The following is a 20,473-nucleotide window of genomic DNA, read 5'->3' as shown; positions in this document are numbered from 1 at the left end:
TCCCATGGTTTCATTGTGACTGTCAAATGGGTCACACAGGGATAAAGTTGAGATGACATTGGACTAACTGTCAGATTTCTCCTTGCAGAAGATAAAGGGGATATATCTGTTCCCATGCTACTGGATCACCTCCATAGAGCAAAGGAGGTGGTCAGTGTTTGTACTTATTTGGCATCAGCAGCAATAGTATGAGCAGGGGTCGGGCAGGTTAATGTCAGTATGCCTGCACTTTATATCTCAGGCCCCACGTGTCCCCCTGTGCTTGCTGCCAGCCCTTTCTCTCCTGACTTTTCATCCACTCACACCCACGGCGACCCACATCTTTCAGCTGAGCGATTGTTTCTCAGGTTTCAGCGAGTCACTGGCAGCAGCCGGGGCTATTTTGGGACGTGAGTGTATGAGGAGTGTGTGAGTGTATGAGTGTATGAGTGCTGCAGATGCGGCTGGGGAAAGGCAGAGAGCATGAGAAAAAGCCGCAGCTCTGAGCCGTCTGAGGAGATCCGCTCTTCCCCCCGTGATCGCGCTAAGGCCATTGTCCCCCCTCCGTGCTCGGCAGCCAGTGAGAACTCAGCATCGGGATTCCACGCTCCCTCATACGGATCGGCTGCCAGTGAGAGCACGGTAAGGAGAGTGCTGGGCGCAGCGCAATGCAGATCTTTCTCACTGACGGGCTGGCGGGGCGCATGATCTAGAGACACCGGGCTGTCAGTTTCTCCATTTCTCTGCAGCTCTTGTAAGTAGCGCCTTCTTCTCCCATCATTCTCCCATCATGTGAGCTGCAGGTGAACTACTATCTGAGCTTGGCCCTCGGTGCCACGGGATACACACAGTGGGCCTCACACCTCCCTTCTCTTCTTTCTCTCAGCACCTACTACTGACACCCACAGCATCATGCCCACTTACCTTACTGCAACCTTCTGTCTCTCGACTGGCAGCTCCCTGTCTGCACATATTATCTATATATACATAATCTTACATACGGACCTGTCTGTATACACACGTACTCCTGTCTCTGTCTGTCTGTCTTTATACTTCGCTCTCTCTCTCTCTACCTGTCTCTCAGCTCTCTAGCTGTTACATGCATCTCTCTAGCTAGCTTTCTGTCTTTATTCACCCATCTGTCAGTTTGTCTAGCATCTGTCTATCCACATATTCCCTACATCGAATATCTATATATCTACCCATCATCTATATCTATCTATCTATCTATCTATCTATCTATCTATCTATCTATCTATCTATCTATCTATCTTTTTGTCTACTATCCATCTATATGTATTTTTGTCTACTATCTATCAGTCATCTATAGATCTATGTATCAATTATCTCTCTGTCATCTATCTATCTACCTATTATCTACATCTAATATATATCATATACATAGATATATATTAGATCTAATATCTCTCTCTCTCTCTCTCTCTCTCTCTCTCTCTCTCTCTCTCTCTCTCTCTCTCTCTCTCTCTCTCTCTCTCTCTCCCTCTATCTATCTAATCTATCTAGCATCTATCTGTCTATCATCTATCTATTATCTATCTATCTATCTATCTATCTATCAATCTATCAATCTATCTATCTTTTTGTCAACTATCTATCTATATGTATTTTTGTCTACTATCTATCTATCAGTCATCTATAGATCTATGTATCAATTATCTCTCTGTCATCTATCTATCTACCTATTATCTACAATAGAAATTATATATTAGATCTAATCTCTCTCTCTCTCTCTCTCTCTCTAATCTATCTAGCATCTATCTGTCTATTATCTATCTAACAATCTATCTATCTATCTATCTATCTATAAATCTATATATCTTTTTGTCTACTATCTATCTATCAGTCATCTATAGATCTATGTATCAATTATCTATCTGTCATCTATCTATCTACCTATTATCTATATCTAATATATATGTCATATACATAGATATGAGATATTAGATATAATATCTATCTATCGTCTATCTATCTATCTATCTATCTATCTATCTATCTATCTATCATCTATTTGCCTACTATCTATCTAGATCTAATATCTATCTATCTATCTATCTATCTATCTATCTATCAATCTATCTTTTTGTCTACTATCTATCTATATGTAATTTTTGTCTACTATCTATCATCTGTCTTTTTGTCTACTATCTATCAGTCATCTGGATCTATGTATCAATTATCTATCTGTCATCTATCTATCTACCTATTATCTACATCTAATATCTATGTCATATACATAGATATTAGATATTAGATCTAATATCTATCTATCTATCTATCTATCTATCTATCTATCAATCTATCTATCTTTTTGTCTACTATCTATCTATATGTATTTTTGTCTACTATCTATCATCTGTCTTTTTGTCTACTATCTATCATTCATCTATAGATCTATGTATCAATTATCTATCTGTCATCTATCTATCTACCTATTATCTACATCTAATATCTATGTCATATACATAGATATTAGATCTAATATCTATCTATCTATCTATCTATCTATCTATCTATCATCCATTTATCAATTAATCATCTATATTTCTATCTATTATCATCTATCTATCAATTAGTCATCTATCTATCTGTTTGTCTATCATTATTATTATTATTATTATTAACATGTATTTATATAGCGCCAACATATTGCGTAGCACTGTAAAGTAAATGTGATTTTACAACTAAATCACATGAATTATATACATAGAACATATGTAGTTACATACATCACAATCATACACAATCATACACAATTAATCATCTGCCTATTTAAGGGCCTTGCAAAAGGTCAGAGAGTAGACAGAAATGTCACTTTGACTGTATATTCTCACATAAATACAATGTTTTTGTTTTGTATAAAATCCTGGTTTTGCTGGTCCTTTTTAACACTGCATCCTATTTTACCGTGCACCCCAGGGCATAGACCTGAAGCAGAATGCCACATATATATATATATATATATATATATATATATATATATATATATATATATATATATATATATATATATATATATATATATATATATATATATAGTGAAGGGAAAAAAACCGGCACTCACGAAAATGTCGTCAATTATGCCTGGGTGCAGTCCTTGTTGAAGTTAGAATGTAAAGCTGGAAATGGAGATCGCACTCACAGGTCTTAGAAATGTTTAAATGTCTTTATTCAGTGGACGATCGCTGACGTTTCGGCTGACACGACAGCCTTTCTCAAAAAAAAGAAAAAAAGAAAAAGGCCTTGATAAAGGTCCCTGTGTGGACCGAAACGTCACGTCGGCTTGCATGTGATTTCACAAAACAGATTTGATTATATCACAAGAGATCTCGGTGTTGCTGGTCTTCTTTTTGCTTATACTATACATTACCGTGCACCCGAGGGATGCTGCAAAGGTGGAGTGCTGCCCTTACCAAGTAATTTTATATATATATATATATATATATATATATATATATATATATATATATATATATATATACAGGTATAGGACCTTTTATCCAGAATGCTCGGGACCTTGGGTTTTTTCGAATTCCCTAATTCAGATCTTCATACCTTAAGTCTACTAGAAAATCATGTCATGTAAACATTGAATAAACCCAATAGGCTGGTTTTGCTTCCAATAAGAATTCATTCTTAATTTGAATCAAGTGCAGAGTACTGTTTGATTATTACAAATAAAAAGGAAATCATTTTTAAAAATGTGGATTATTTGGATAAAATGGAGTCTATGGGAGACAGCCTTTTCGATATTTTGGAAAATTTTGGATAACTGGTTTCCAGATAAAGGATCCCATATATATATTATTTTATAGTCGTATATTTATATTCCTGTGAATCACTATTTGCTTTTACTTTGTATACAGAATCTCTGTCAGTGATGTAGGATCCTTTGGAGACATTGCAATGAAGTTCTCTGTCTATATGCATTTATCTGTCTGTATATCTGTGGGCTAACTCTGTTTATTTGTCAGTAGTTCAGACAGGGCTAGTGAGCATAATAATCTGGGGAAAAATATACTTAACAATTTCCAAGAATGAGGAGAGCACTCAAAAGTAGCAAATTATGCTGTGATTATATTTATTCAAGGCTACTACACGACATGTTTCGGATCCATGTTGATCCTTTATCAAGTGGGGAAAAATATACTTTGCCAATTTATTTATTTAAACAGGACTGTCAAATCTGTAAGTCATCAGCTATTGATGAACTCTCGGACACCCCAACAAAATTCCCAGTACTTCAAGAATAAATGCATGGATATAAATTGTGCATAATAGATATATAATATTTTGCTGCTGCCATCCTTTTCCATTGTGCCACAGTCCCATCCAAGATGCTGTTACCTCTATGGTTGCTAGCAGTATCTTCCCCTGCCCCATTTGCTATCCCACAGTCACAGTCCCTTCCCAGACTATTATCCCACTGCTACTATAGGCACCATCTCTCCCTACTATACTTGCTATCTCACAGTCACAGTCCCTTCCCAGAGGCTATTATCCCATTGTTACTATAGGTACCATCTCTCCCTACTATACCTGCTATCCCACAGTCACACTCCCTTCCCAGAGACTATTATCCCACTGTTACTATAGGCACCATCTCTCCCTACTATACTTGCTATCTCACAGTCACACTCCCTTCCCAGAGACTATTATCCCACTGCTACTATAGGCACCGTCTCTCACTACTATACCTGCTATCCCACAGTCACACTGCCTTCCTGGAGACTATTATCCCACTGCTACTATAGGCACCATCTCTCACTACTATACCTGCTATCCCACAGTCACACTCCCTTCCCAGAGACTATTATCCCACTGCTACTATAGGCACCGTCTCTCCCTACTATACCTGCTATCCCATAGCCACAGTCCCTTCCCAAAGACTATTATCCCCACTGCTACTATAGGTACCGTCTCTCACTACTATACCAGCTATCCCACAGTCTCAGTTCTTTCCTAGAGGATATTATCCCACTGCTACTATAGGAACTAATGTGGTTGTTGCCTGCAGAGTCCCTCATTGGTGACTATCTGAGCTCTTCCTACCTATACCTGCTTGTCTGTAGGGGCCTATGGAAGTTGTCATTAAACATAAACATAACACTGTTGGCAGCTCTGAATGGTCAGAGGTTTAAAGGTTTGAGTTCTCAGTCTCAAAGGGGCATTTGTCATAAAGGAGTAAATAATATTTTAATCATGTTTATATTCGGCGCTGAGCATTACAATTGCCATTAATCATATTCACATTATAACATATCACAGAAGCCCTAAAGAATGTGCGTGTGTTAGAAAGTGCATGATGCAGCACTGTGTGCTGTGGGCTGGACCCCAATGCACAGTACAGTACAGTAAGCTGCTATTCTGTTGCCTGACTGTATGTCGGGGGAATGTGCTATACAGGCTCCTTTCTCTAAATATGCTTATTTAAAGAGACGTATTAGTAGCGATGCCTGTGGCAAATTAGAGCTTCTATCAGCTGCTCTGTATAAATGCATTCTAATGAATCAGCAGAGTTATGAGGGCGGATAGCCTAGGAGGAATGTCCTTTAATTTCCTGTTAGGTACAATGCTATGCTGAGCTCGGGAGACACCAGAAGCCTTCTGGGAATTTGGCCAGCAATTTATTTTTTTGCATGGGCTAAACATTGGTCTGCCTATAAAATAAAAGGACTATATATGAAGTGTTTACCTGTCAATACCACACAATTAAAAATAGTTTGACACATATACTTGTTATCAGCAATAAAATACCTGGGCCTGGGCAAAAGCAATGCTATTTGATGCATTTTCAAAGTATGAATTTTTGTTGAAGGGATAACAGGGATATAACTACCATTGGGGAGGGAGCTTATTGATTACAGTCAAGCAAGGCACCTAGACCCAGAAGCCTGTCAATATGCTATTTATGGCAAAAATATTAAAAATCTATTAGACTATTATATATCAGGAAACCTATGGGTCGGGACCAAAAAATGGGCTCATCCAGGTGGGTCGCCATCATCCACTTCAGTATCTTCAATTAGGTGTAACCTAATTGCCAATCTTAATTTGTGTCCCCAAACAAAATGTTTAAGGAATCCTGATATATAATAGTATAATAGATTTTTAATATTTTTGCCATAAATAGCATGTTTGTGAATTATGCTGATAGGATAGAATATTGTTCCTATACAGGTATCCTTTCAGCTAAAATTGTGCTACCAAGGGGTGGTATTGTGGATAATGTTTGACTTTAAGGTATTGAGAAATTGGCATTTTTAATTATATCATTATTTGGGTGCTACGGCAGTCCAAAAATCCCAACCCTTTAGTGAGTTCACACATAGGGAAAGGCAGACAGCAGATTGCCACACTTCGGAGTGACTACAGTCTACTAAAGCACAAAAATAGGGTATTTTTTTTTTAAAAAAATGTGTAAATTCTGGGAATTAATATTCCAGTCATTTTTCAAAATGTCTTATGTCTTATAAATTATTTTGCATAATATTAGCACAAATGTATGTTACAGCAGGGTGGATGGACTTAAACCAGGAAAATAAAAAAAGAAGAGTAGGGGCAGAGCAGTTGCAGTGCAGTGGGGTGCAAAGCATTCTGCACTTTGTGCCACTCCACTACCCTGTATATGTTAGATGAATTGGTATTCAGTGTAATCAAGAACAGTTACATAGAATACACCTATAATAAGTGAAGGTGATTATTACAAAAGCAGCCAATTCTGCTTCTGCCACTTGGCAAACTGGTCCCCCTACCTGATATTACAGGTGACTTTTGGCATAGGACATTTACACAGGGTCGGCCCTCCAGGGTTGCTCCAGGTCCGTGTGCAAAAGTTGGTGCCCGTGTGCATCTCCTCACTGGGCAAAGGATCCAGTTTTAGGGAGTCATGTAATAAAATGTGTAAAGGGAATTAAAAAATTGCAATATAAGAAAAAAAATTTACATTCCACAATGCAGTAACTGTTTTTCGCACAGTTGTTTACATTGCAAACTTTATTTCTGTGATGGGATTTAGGAGAAATGTCTGTTGACTTTCCTACATACTCTCGAGAGCCCTCTTAGCTGAGTTCAGATGAGATATTTTGGACAAGATAATATTACTTGAAATAAATAGCTTAGGCAACATAGTTTTCATTTCTCTGTAACCTTGTGAGCTAAGGAGGGCCTTGATTAAATGTTGGTTCTTAAAGGAGAACTTGCTTTGAAAAAGCCTGAACTCCACTGCTGCTGACTCTGGTATAAAAATATTCTTCTGAACAAAGTGGCGCTCTCTAATTTATTATATATTAAGACAAGGATTTCACACCTTTCTGATTTATGGTTTGGCATTTACCTTGTAGGGGCCCAGTGTCCTACTGAAGTCAGTATAGTAATGTTTATTAGTATTCATGTCTATGCTGAGCTAATGCACTCATGTTGCACTTCAGACAGTATGTACTTCTTAAGAGTCACCTTATCTTGTATTATGGATTTTCTTCCTGTGAGTCATGTAGCACTCTATGATTAGGAAATTTGCTCATGAGCAACAGATATTTCTATTTGTCACTATGTTGTTCCGGTGATATCTTATATGGTGAGGGATATCATTCTCCTCTTCACCATAAGACTACTATTGTGGTTAGCTCTCCCTGTGACCTAACACATAGGTTACACTAGTGAGTATCCATTAAGGCCCTTTTGTTTATTTCTGTAGGTAATTGAGTGGTATTATAACTGTACTGAGAATAATAGGAAGCATATTGCCAGTTAGTGTTGTTCCTCCCGCGGAGGTTCCTACCTTGAGAATAAGGGGGTTATTTTATTAAAGGTCAAGGGGGGGACTCTAATTTTTTGAGATTTATTATGCCCAAAGCTGCTAAAGTCCGAATCCGAAAATACTCCAGCTAAAACCTGTTGAATTCATGTTAAAGTCAATGGCAGGGGTCCCTTTAACCATTTGAAGATGTTTTTTGCCTTCATGATTTTTGGGTGTTTTACACTGGTTTGCACTCGTAAACTTGATGTATTTGAGTTTTTTCCCTACAAACTCGATAAATTCCAGGTATTCAAGTTTTTTTCCAGATTTCTTTCAATCAAGTTTTCGAGGTAGAAAAAAACCTCACAAACCTCACAAAATCGACCTTTAAAAAAAAAAACCGCTAAGGGGCAGATTTACTAAGCTCGAGTGAATAATCAGAATGGAAAAAAAATCGAATGTCGAAGTATTTTTTTGGGTAGTTTGACCATCGAATTGGTCAAATTCGATCGAATCGAATGATTCGAATGATTCGAAGTAAAATCGTTCGACTATTCGGCCAATTCGATAATCGAAGTACCGTCTCTTTAAAAAATACTTCGACTTCATACTTCGCCACTTTAAACCTACCGAGGTGCAATGTTAGCCTATGGGGACCTTCCCCAGCACTTTTCTACGTTTTTTTTTTGGTTGAATAAAAATCCTTCGATCGAGCACTTAAAATCGTTCGAATCGCTTCGATTTTTATTCGATCATCTGCCCCTTGGTGTGATATAGCAGCAATTTAATGTAAGTCTCAAAGAAAACCAACATACCTTCTGCATAACATCTGGTTCTCCAAATCCTTTATAAAAACATACGATATCCTATTATTTTTTCACAAACACCCTAATACCAAAGTGTTGTGTATAACAATGTATACCACTGCAACATAATTGCTATCTGCAAGATATTAGCTTCAGTTTTGTGTTAGAATAAACTGGGTTACTAAGAGGTACTGGCTGGACCCAGGGCAAAAATTGAACATTGTTTGGAACCCATTTCATCCTCTAGCAACTCTGTGTCATTACTACCTTTACCAATACACCAATTACTAATGCGAATGCTGGAGTTGGTTGTATGTATTATGCCCATTAACTATATAATTGAAACAGGATAAGAAATAACAGCCTGGCTGTTCCTTCCAGAATCACACCCATGCTCCCATGCTTCATAATTAGTTTGAGATAACAATCAGAGTAAATTAGAACCATGCACTATCTGTGTATTCAGTGGGTACAAGGCTGTGAAAAAATCCCTTGTTCTGCACAATCTAGAGGTGGAGCTGATTATAAAGGGAGGGATTGGCAGTGGTCTGGTGCTTAGGGCAACACTGGAAACAATACTTTTAAATGGAACGTTTTATGGTTAGTTTAGGCTAGGGCCACACAGGGGCCAAATACTATTAGCCGAAATCCGCTGGTTGATTTCTGCTCTACCACGACCAGTAGCCTCCTCTCCCTTCCGCATTGAATGGGCTTGTCGCGAACAGACTTTGGTGGATTTCGGCTCAAAATGCAGAGATGTGCTGTTCTTCAATGAAACAGGACAAGTTTTTCATAAACGTGCATGCTCAGTTTTACTGACACTCAAAAGATGGCTAAACAAGATCTAAGATGGAGAGCTCCTATGTAGAAATTTAAAGGCCTGGCTCATTACAGATATAGGGATGCTGAACCTCTGGACTGGTAGACTACGTTAAGTACATAAAATAAAGCATTTATAACCATTTTATATTTTAGGCTTTAGTTTTCCTTTAAGCAAAAGTAAAATCAGAAGATTAGTGCAAGGCTGGTGGCCCAGGGTTTAATGTAGTGGGCCCTTCCAATCAAAATTATCTTGCATAGGGAGCCCTCCATCCTAGCATCAAGTGATTGCACTGGGTCACGGAAGGACATAAAAATATTGGGCAATTATTATTATAAACGTCTTCATATGGTGCAAACGTTTCTCAGTGCAGTACAATACATACAGATACTGTATCGTATACTGTATAGAAGGAGTGCCCATACTTTTCTAATGTGAGGTCTACTTTTAGTGATGTTGTCCCATGAGGATCTACATCCATAAAAGCATTGTTAGCATTCTGTTGCATGGAAAAGATTACTTAAATACTGATTTATGAGAAAACGAATAATGTTATATTTAACAAACATCTGTTTCTTATATAACCTTAAAATAATTATTTGATGGAAAAGAATAAACAGGAGGGTGATTTAGTCAAGCTGTTTATTGACAGTGTCTTGAGATCTACTGATCACCAGCTAAAGTCTACTGGTAGATCCCGAACTACCTTTTGGGGTCCCTGCTGTATAGTAATGCAAGAGAGGGCTTTCTATGCCATAGGCTTCTGATTTTAGAGGTTTCCTAACCCCTAAACAACATTGGCATTGGAAAGAGCCTTTTTATTTCTCAAAACATGTAATGAAAATTACAGAATAAAGTTAAAGGCTCCCCATTTTGTGCACATTTATTTTAATACTGTAGGTCCGGAGATTTTTATTTTAATGCTTTACGAAAATGAGTATGTTTAGTGCATGGAAAGGTGTTAAACTATAATTCTTCATACTCTACATACATACCTTGTGGTGGCTGTAGTGATGTAGTGATGTGCAATGTTTAGTGATGTGCAATGTTTATCAGGCTGTGGGGCTAGCTGTCCTTATGGGACCTAAATGAAAATCTATTAAGGCTTACATAGACCTTTGCTCTGTAAAGATGATTCTGTGTGAGAAAACGACAGGGTCATAACAGAGGATACCATGAGGGCAGATGTCTGCACTCTGTGCCCAATATTTTTCTTTTTTTCATACAACGTCAAACACAGCAAATGGTCATTGGTTAACACAGATATGATTCATTAATATGCAGACAAAATAAACAGATTGCATATAGAGCATAGCTTGGTTTTTCTCTTGGCCATTTTGTTTTTTCGTCTTCAACTTCTTCTTCTCTTCAATAAGTGCCAAACTGCTGTCATTCCAGTATTAAAATGAGAACCGCGTCTGATCATTATAGACCTGCCAGCTTTATATCTGTAGTGAGGAAGGAATTTGAATGTTTTAGATTAAATCACATGAGATTATCTTATAACGAGACAGAGACAAATTTAATTGCATCTCATGGGGAAGTCGGTTGGAGGTGAGATGGCGGCTTTGTGGTTTTGCAAAGGCTTTTAAAGTTGTACCCAAAAATGTATACTGTATTAAATGTTTATTGGAAAGTGAGTGCTTATTCATTTTTGGAAAGTTATAATCAGTGTGACAGAGTGTTCCGAATCCAAGAACAAGGTATTTGCAGAAGAATATATATATATATATATATATATATATATATATATATATATATATATATATATATATATATATATATATATTAGTAGAATTGGTACAGGAAGTGTCAGGAGGACTTTTCATGAGAAAAGAAGAAGGAAGGTTGTAAGTTATATTTATGGACAGAGGCATTAAGGGATGCAATGTGAGAAGGCAATTGGGAATACTATCTGCCATGGGGAGTTTTACCTCTAAATGCAACTTTGTCACACAAGCAGGCCCGGACTGGCAATGTGTGAGTTCTGGCAAATGCCAGAGGGGCTGCTATAAGGTGCCATAGAAAGTCAGTATTTAGTGGGCTGGTGGGGGCTGTTTGGGCCTCTGTGTACCTGAAATGCCAGGGCCCATTTTAATTCTCAGTCCAGACCTGCACACAATATGTCTATGACCAGTTGAAATCTAACTACCTATACTATGCCAAACTGTTTTGGGGGCTTTGGCACAGTAGGTTGGTGAGTAACCAGAACCAAAAAAAAAGTACCAGCAAACAGCATGTAAACAATAGATATCCTAGGCTGACTCATATCCGGTACCTTGAGATAACATATACCCTGGTCAAAGACATGCATTCAACTAAATTAGGCAGAGTAAATGAATATTTTCTTCTATTTATAGTACAGGTATGGAATCTGTTATTTAGAATGGTTTTCTGGATAAAGGTATCTTTCCGTAATATGAAGCACTATGGCATAAGGCTACCAAAAACATTTCAAAACGTAAAAAAAAATGAATATATAGAACAATAACACAGATTAATGCAGTTTAATTCACATGTAGTCCAGATACTGCCTTCTTAATAAAGAGAAAAAAACCCAGCCAATAATATAGAAATGGTTGTTTGAATAGGGCACTATGAGAAATATCAATTCTGTATTTTGGATAAGGGATTAGAGAATAAGCAATGCAATACCTGTACCTTTTTCTGCCCTAAATTTGCTGAATGCCTGTTTACATACAAAACATGAAATAGTGTTGAGTATATACAGACACCTGCTCTAAGCAGAATTAAACAAAGGAACCTTTTTCAAGTTAGAGTAGCCTTAAAGGGACAGTTTGTTTCTATGAATCTGTGTATCTTTTTCATATTGCAGTCCACAAATAATAACTTTTCTTATTTTTCGTTTTTTTACTGTTTGTAAAATAAATATGTTTCTCGCTCGCTCTCTGACCTTTTAAACTGTTAAAATTATATACAATGGCTGATGTGTCGGCAGCATTGGATATAATATTCCATATTATTAATGTATCATATATAACAATCTCTCTCTTTTTCAGACTTTAATAAAGCTCCCAGAGCATGCTGAATTCAGCATAAGGTACTGCTGGGTGATGTATCAAGAAAATGTATAAAATTGTCAGTAATGTGACATACTGAGCTGCCACTGGGAAACATGAGAGGGTAAAAACAGAGTTTCAAAATAGAAAGCAACTATTGGAGGCGAAAATGATGAGTTTTGTAAAGGTGAACTGCCCATTAACGCAGACAGGTAAACGTCTTTGCTAACACCACTGGAAAATTATCAGACAGATTAATGCATCTGAGCATGTTAGAAGAATAGATCTCTAAGTTAATGAAAGTTGATGCAGAAGTAAAAACATGGGGCATGAGGTTAATTTACTTCTACAAGTGCTAAGTGCAAGTCATATGTATGGATGCTATTCACTAATTCTGCTTTGGTAAATTGTGAGCAAGTTGCAGGGTTGTCACTGTGGGTATGGATGGTGTCAATTAGAGATGTCGCGAACTGTTCGCCGGCGAACTTGTTCGCGCGAACATCGGGTGTTCGCGCTCGCCGGAAGTTCGCGAACGTCGCGCGACGTTCGCCATTTTGGGTTCGCCATTGTTGGCGCTTTTTTTTGCCCTCTCACCCCAGACCAGCAGGTACATGGCAGCCAATCAGGAAGCTCTCCCCTGGACCACTCCCCTTCCCTATAAAAACCGAAGCCCTGCAGCGTTTTTTCACTCTGCCTGTGTGTGCTGAAGAGATAGTGTAGGGAGAGAGCTGCTGCCTGTTAGTGATTTCAGGGACAGTTGAAAGTTTGCTGGCTAGTAATCGTTTGATACTGCTCTGTTATTGGAGGGACAGAAGTCTGCAGGGGTTTGAGGGACATTTAAGCTTAGGTAGCTTTGCTGGCTAGTAATCTACCTTCTACTGCAGTGCTCTGTATGTAGCTGCAGTGGGCAGCTGTCCTGCTTCTGATCTCATCTGCTGACTGCTGCAATAACAGTAGTCCTTGTAAGGACTGCTTTTATTTATTTTTTTGTTGTTTTACTACTACTACTACTACTACTACTATAAGAGCCCAGTGCTATTAGTCTAGCAGTGTTGGGGAGTGGGACTGGTGTGCTAATCTGCTGCTCCTAGTAGTTCAGCAGCACCAACTTTAATTTTTTTTTTTAATATTCATTTTTTTTTTATTTTACTTTTTTTTATTTTACTACCGCTGTAGTAGTGTATAAGTTGACCTTTTAGGCATTATTTGCCCTGTAGGCATTATTTGCACACTGTTTTCTTCAACCCGCCATCGAGCTGTGTGACCTTGTTCCCATTCTGTCTAAATATCCATAATATTACCGTCTCCAGAAAAAACACCGGAGTCACTTTTTTCAAGCAGCATTCATATATTTTACGTAATCCGTATCCACCGCTGTAGTAGTGTATACGTTGGCCTTGTAGGCATTATTTGCACACTGTTTTCTTCAACCCGCCATCGAGCTGTGTGACCTTGTTCCCATTCTGTCTAAATATCCATAATATTACCGTCTCCAGAAAAAACACCGGAGTCACTTTTTTCAAGCAGCATTCATATATTTTACGTAATCCGTATCCACCGCTGTAGTAGTGTATACGTTGGCCTTGTAGGCATTATTTGCACAGTGTTTTCTTCAACCCGCCATCGAGCTGTGTGACCTTGTTCCCATTCTGTCTAAATATCCATAATATTACCGTCTCCAGAAAAAACACCGGAGTCACTTTTTTCAAGCAGCATTCATATATTTTACGTAATCCGTATCCACCGCTGTAGTAGTGTATACGTTGGCCTTGTAGGCATTATTTGCACACTGTTTTCTTCAACCCGCCATCGAGCTGTGTGACCTTGTTCCCATTCTTTCTAAATATCCATAATATTACCGTCTCCAGAAAAAACACCGGAGTCACTTTTTTCAAGCAGCATTCATATATTTTACGTAATCCGTATCCACCGCTGTAGTAGTGTATACGTTGGCCTTGTAGGCATTATTTGCACAGTGTTTTCTTCAACCCGCCATCGAGCTGTGTGAGCTTGTTCACATTTTGTCTAAATATTGATAATATTATCGTCTCTAGAAAAACCACTTGAGTTACTTTTTTTCAAGCAGCATTCATATATTTTACGTAATCCGTATCCACCGCTGTAGTAGTGTATACGTTGACCTTGTAGGCATTATTTGCACACTGTTTTCTTCAACCCGCCATCGAGCTGTGTGACCTTGTTCACATTTTGTCTAAATATTGATAATATTATCGTCTCTAGAAAAACCACTTGAGTTACTTTTTTTCAAGCAGCATTCATATATTTTACGTAATCCGTATCCACCGCTGTAGTAGTGTATACGTTGACCTTGTAGGCATTATTTGCACACTGTTTTCTTCAACCCGCCATCGAGCTGTGTGACCTTGTTCCCATTCTGTCTAAATATCCATAATATTACCGTCTCCAGAAAAAACACCGGAGTCACTTTTTTCAAGCAGCATTCATATATTTTACGTAATCCGTATCCACCGCTGTAGTAGTGTATACGTTGGCCTTGTAGGCATTATTTGCACACTGTTTTCTTCAACCCGCCATCGAGCTGTGTGACCTTGTTCCCATTCTGTCTAAATATCCATAATATTACCGTCTCCAGAAAAAACACCGGAGTCACTTTTTTCAAGCAGCATTCATATATTTTACGTAATCCGTATCCACCGCTGTAGTAGTGTATACGTTGGCCTTGTAGGCATTATTTGCACAGTGTTTTCTTCAACCCGCCATCGAGCTGTGTGAGCTTGTTCACATTTTGTCTAAATATTGATAATATTATCGTCTCTAGAAAAACCACTTGAGTTACTTTTTTTCAAGCAGCATTCATATATTTTACGTAATCCGTATCCACCGCTGTAGTAGTGTATACGTTGACCTTGTAGGCATTATTTGCACACTGTTTTCTTCAACCCGCCATCGAGCTGTGTGACCTTGTTCACATTTTGTCTAAATATTGATAATATTATCGTCTCTAGAAAAACCACTTGAGTTACTTTTTTTCAAGCAGCATTCATATATTTTACGTAATCCGTATCCACCGCTGTAGTAGTGTATACGTTGACCTTGTAGGCATTATTTGCACAGTGTTTTCTTCAACCCGCCATCGAGCTGTGTGAGCTTGTTCACATTTTGTCTAAATATTGATAATATTATCGTCTCTAGAAAAACCACTTGAGTTACTTTTTTTCAAGCAGCATTCATATATTTTACGTAATCCGTATCCACCGCTGTAGTAGTGTATACGTTGACTTTGTAGGCATTATTTGCACAGTGTTTTCTTCAACCCGCCATCTAGCTGTGTGTATTATCGTTTCCAGAAAAACCAACTGAGTTTTTGTTGTTGTTGTTGTTTTTTTAAAAATAATGCCAGGCAAAGGCAGGCCGCCACGCAGAGGCCGTGCTAGGGGCCGTGCTGCTATGCAATCCTGTGGCCCTAGCAAATTGCCCAGTTTTAAAAAGCCAATGACCCTGAACTCCCAAAATGCTGAAGAGGTAGTTGACTGGCTTACACAGCACACCCCATCCTCTACCGTTTCTAACTTTACCACAACATCCTCCTCATCCTCCACTGCTATGGCCACCCCACGTAACACTTCCTCCACCACCGGTGCCCCTTCTTCACTGGGGTCAGAGGAGTTATTTTCCAATGAGTTTCTTGAACTGAGTAATGCGCAACCATTATTGCCAGAAGAAGATGAAGGAGATGAGGACCTTACACCAGATTTAATTCTGGCAGAGAACACGATAGAGATGGACATAATGAGTGATGAGGAGGAGGTCCCCGCTGCTGCTTCCTTCTGTGATGTGTCAGAAGAAATTGATGCATCTGAGGAGAATGATGATGAGGAGATTGATGTTTTGTGGGTGCCTAGTAGAAGAGAGCAAGAGGAGGGTAGTTCAGATGGAGAGACGGAGAGTCAGAGAGGCAGTAGGAGAATAAGACTTAGAAGAAGCAGGGAGGACAGCCCGCAGGGATCAGCAGGGCAACAACATGTATCGGCACCTGTGTTCAGCCGGCCAACGCACCCGCCATTGCCGCCAATACCGCCAACTCCGCCAACTTCTACTGTTACCGCGCAGATCGCACACTTCCAAAAAGTCAGCAGTGTGGGATTTTTTAATGTGTGTGCCTCTGACAAAAGCATTGTAATTTGCAATGAGTGCAGTCAGAAACTGAGCCTTGGTAAGCCCAACAGCCACATAGGTACAACTTCTATGCGAAGGCACATGAGCGGCAAGCACAAAGCACTTTGGGAGCAACACCTCAAAGGCAACAGGCAAACTAAAAGCCACACTCCTTCTGGTCCAGCATCTTACTGCTCTACCTCTGCTCTCCTTGACCCGTCTGAACCACCCTCCACTCCGCCTTCCACCTTGACCACCTGTTCCCATTCCCAGTCATCTGCCACCAGCCAAGTTTCTGTGAAGGCCATGTTTGAGCGTAAGAAGCCAATGTCTGACTGTCACCCCCTTGCCCGGCGTCTGACAGCTGGCTTGTCTGCACTCTTAGCCCGCCAGCTTTTACCATACCAGCTGGTGGACTCTGAGGCCTTCCGCAAATTTGTAGCAATTGGGACACCGCAGTGGAAGGTACCCAGCCGCAATTTTTTTTCTAAAAAGGGAATACCACACCTGTACCAACATGTGCAGAGCCAAGTTACCGCATCTCTGTCACTTAGTGTTGGGCCAAAGGTCCATATGACTACTGACGCATGGTCCTCCAAGCATGGTCAGGGCAGGTATGTCACCTACACTGCCCACTGGGTGAACTTGGTAATGGCTGGGAAGCAGGGAATGGGTAGCTCAACAACAACAGTGGAGTTGGTGTCACCGCCACGGATTGCACGCGGTTCTGCCACCACCTCTACTCCTCCATCGCTCTCTACCTCGTCTTCTTCTTCTTCTTACTCTGCTGCTGGGTCCTCCTTCTCCTCCTCCACACCTGTGCACCCCCAGCTCCCCCTAGGCTATTCGACGTGCCAGGTACGCCGTTGTCACGCTGTCTTGGGGATGACGTGCCTGGAAAGCAAAAACCATACCGGATCTGTACTCCTGTCATCTCTGCAGTCACAGGCCGATCGGTGGCTGACCCCACACCAACTGCAGATCGGAAAAGTGGTGTGTGACAATGGAAGCAATCTGTTGGCAGCGTTGAGACTAGGCAATTTAACACATGTGCCCTGCATGGCACATGTGTTAAATTTAATAGTCCAACGTTTTGTCTCCAAGTACCCAGGATTCCAGGACGTTCTCACCCAGTCCAGAAAGGTGTCGGCCCATTTCAGACGTTCCTACACAGCCATGGCACGCCTTGCTGACATTCAGCAGCGCTACAACATGCCAGTCAGGCGTTTGATTTCTGACAGCCAGACTCGCTGGAATTCAACGCTCCTTATGTTGGAACGTCTGCTGCAACAACAAAGGGCCGTCAACGAGTACCTTTTTGAACTGGGTGGTAGGACTGGATCTGCACAGCTGGGGATTTTTTTCCCCCGTTACTGGGTGCTTATGCGCGATGCCTGCAGGCTCATGCGACCTTTTGAAGAGGTGACAAATATGGTCAGTCGCACCGAAGGCACCATCAGCGACCTAATACCCTTCGCTTTCTTCCTGGAGCGTGCCGTGCGACGAGTGACAGATGAGGCTGTAGACCAGCGTGACGAGGAGCTGGAAGCGCACGATTTCTGGTCGGAATCACCAGAACGAACCCAGGCACCTGCTGCAACGCAGGGAGAGGTGCCAGAAGTGGAGTCAGAGGAGGAAGGTGGCTTTGTGGAGGAGGAGGAGGAGGACCAACAGGAGCAGGCTTCCCAGGGGGCTAGTGGTGACCTTTTGGGGACCCCTGGTCTTGTACGTGGCTGGGGGGAGGAGACCGTGGATGATGCAGTCCTTGATAATGAGGAAGCGGAGATGGATAGCTCTGCATCCAACCTTGTGAGAATGGGGTCTTTCATGCTGTCATGCCTGTTGAAGGACCCCGTATCAAGAGGCTTAAGGAGAAGGACCTGTACTGGGTCGCAACGCTACTAGACCCTCGGTACAAGCATAAAGTGTCAGAAATGTTACCAACATACCACAAGTCCGAAAAGATGCGGCATTTACAAACCAGCCTGCAAAACATGTTGTACAATGCTTTTAAGGGTGATGTCACTTCAGGAACTCATCAACATTCCAGGGGCAGAGGTGCCAGTAATCCTGCCACGAGCACACCTGCAAGGACAAAGCCCTTTGGCCAGTCTGTAACGTCAGACATGCAAATGTTTTTCTGTCCAAGGCAGCGCCACAACCCTTCTGGATCCACCCTCAAAGAACGCCTCGACCGGCAGGTAGCGGACTACCTGGCATTAACTGCAGATATCGACACTCTGAGGAGCGATGAACCCCTGGACTACTGGGTGCGCAGGCTTGATCTGTGGCCAGAGCTGTCACAATTTGCCATGAACCTCTTGTCTTGCCCAGCCTCAAGTGTGCTCTCAGAAAGGACCTTCAGTGCAGCAGGAGGGATTGTAACTGAGAAGAGAACTCGCCTAGGTCACAAAAGTGTCGATTACCTGACCTTTATTAAAATGAATGAGGGGTGGATCTCGGAGGGTTACTGCACGCCGGAAGACTTGTTCTGACTTCTATGCAGCTGTCCTTCTCTTCAAGCCTCATGACTCCACACACAGCTGTCCTTTAGCGTCCTCCTCCTCCCTCCGCCACCGTTACAAACTAGGGTGCAAACCCTACTGATTTAATTTTTTCTGGCCTCTGTGCTTCAGTGGCTGCAACCAAAAAAACTGGGCAAACAATGTCTACAAGGTCAACGTATGGCAAAAAATGACTATTTTCAGCATTTATATGGCATATTTTTTCTGGCAACTGTGCTTCAGTGGCTGCATCCAAAAAAATGCATATTTTCTGCATTTATATGGCATAATTTTTCTGGCCTCTGTGCTTCAGTGGCTGCAACCAAAAAAATGCATATTTTCTGCATTTATATGGCATAATTTTTCTGGCCTCTGTGCTTCAGTGGCTGCAACCAAAAAAATTTATATTTTCAGCATTTATATGGCATAATTTTTCTGGCAACTGTGCTTCAGTGGCTGCGACCAAAAAAATGACTATTTTCAGCATTTATATGGCATATTTTTTTCTGGCCTCTGTGCTTCAGTGGCTGCGGCCAAAAAAACTGGGCAAACAATGCCTACAAGGTCAACGACGTTGACCTTGTAGGCATTGTTTGCCCAGTTTTTTTGGCCGCAGCCACTGAAGCACAGAGGCCAGAAAAAATATGCCATATAAATGCTGAAAATAGTCATTTTTTGCCATACGTTGACTCAACGTATATGGCAAAAAATGACTATTTTCAGCATTTATATGGCATATTTTTTCTGGCAACTGTGCTTCAGTGGCTGCGACCAAAAAAATGCATATTTTCTGCATTTATATGGCATAATTTTTCTGGCCTCTGTGCTTCAGTGGCTGCAACCAAAAAAATTTATATTTTCAGCATTTATATGGCATAATTTTTCTGTCAACTGTGCTTCAGTGGCTGCGACCAAAAAAATGCATGTTTTCTGCATTTATATGGCATAATTTTTCTGGCCTCTGTGCTTCAGTGGCTGCAACCAAAAAAGTTTATATTTTCAGCATTTATATGGCATAATTTTTCTGTCAACTGTGCTTCAGTGGCTGCGACCAAAAAAATGCATATTTTCTGCATTTATATGGCATAATTTTTCTGGCCTCTGTGCTTCAGTGGCTGCAACCAAAAAAATTTATATTTTCAGCATTTATATGGCATAATTTTTCTGGCAACTGTGCTTCAGTGGCTGCGTCCAAAAAAACTGGGCAAACAATGTCTACAAGGTCAACGTATGGCGAAAAATGACTATTTTCAGCATTTATATGGCATATTTTTTCTGGCAACTGTGCTTCAGTGGCTGCGTCCAAAAAAACTGGGCAAACAATGCCTACAAGGTCAACGTATGGCAGTTGTTTAAAGAGAACAGTAGATTACTAGCCAGCAAAGCTACCTAAGCTAAAATGTCCCTCAAATCCCTGCAGACTTCTGTCCCTCCAATACAGAGCAGTA

At 40.4% G+C, this 20,473-nt stretch overlaps 1 protein-coding gene across 2 annotated transcripts in view; it reads left to right on the top strand.

The window, feature by feature from the left end:
* Positions 1-431: 431 nt before the first annotated feature.
* ammecr1.L (Alport syndrome, mental retardation, midface hypoplasia and elliptocytosis chromosomal region gene 1 L homeolog) overlaps positions 432-20,473 on the top strand; it is a 91,561-nt gene continuing 71,519 nt past the window's right edge. The window contains 1 exon segment of one of the 2 annotated variants that reach the window (NM_001092713.1): positions 432-621. The gene's annotated coding sequence lies outside the window, so the exon portion shown is untranslated. 2 annotated transcript variants of the gene reach the window in all.

The sequence above is a fragment of the Xenopus laevis genome, chromosome 8L, assembly GCF_017654675.1.
Source record: "Xenopus laevis strain J_2021 chromosome 8L, Xenopus_laevis_v10.1, whole genome shotgun sequence".
NCBI lineage: Eukaryota > Metazoa > Chordata > Amphibia > Anura > Pipidae > Xenopus > Xenopus laevis.
The sequence above is the reverse complement of the archived record's forward strand: the minus strand, read 5'-3'. Positions and strand labels throughout refer to the sequence as shown.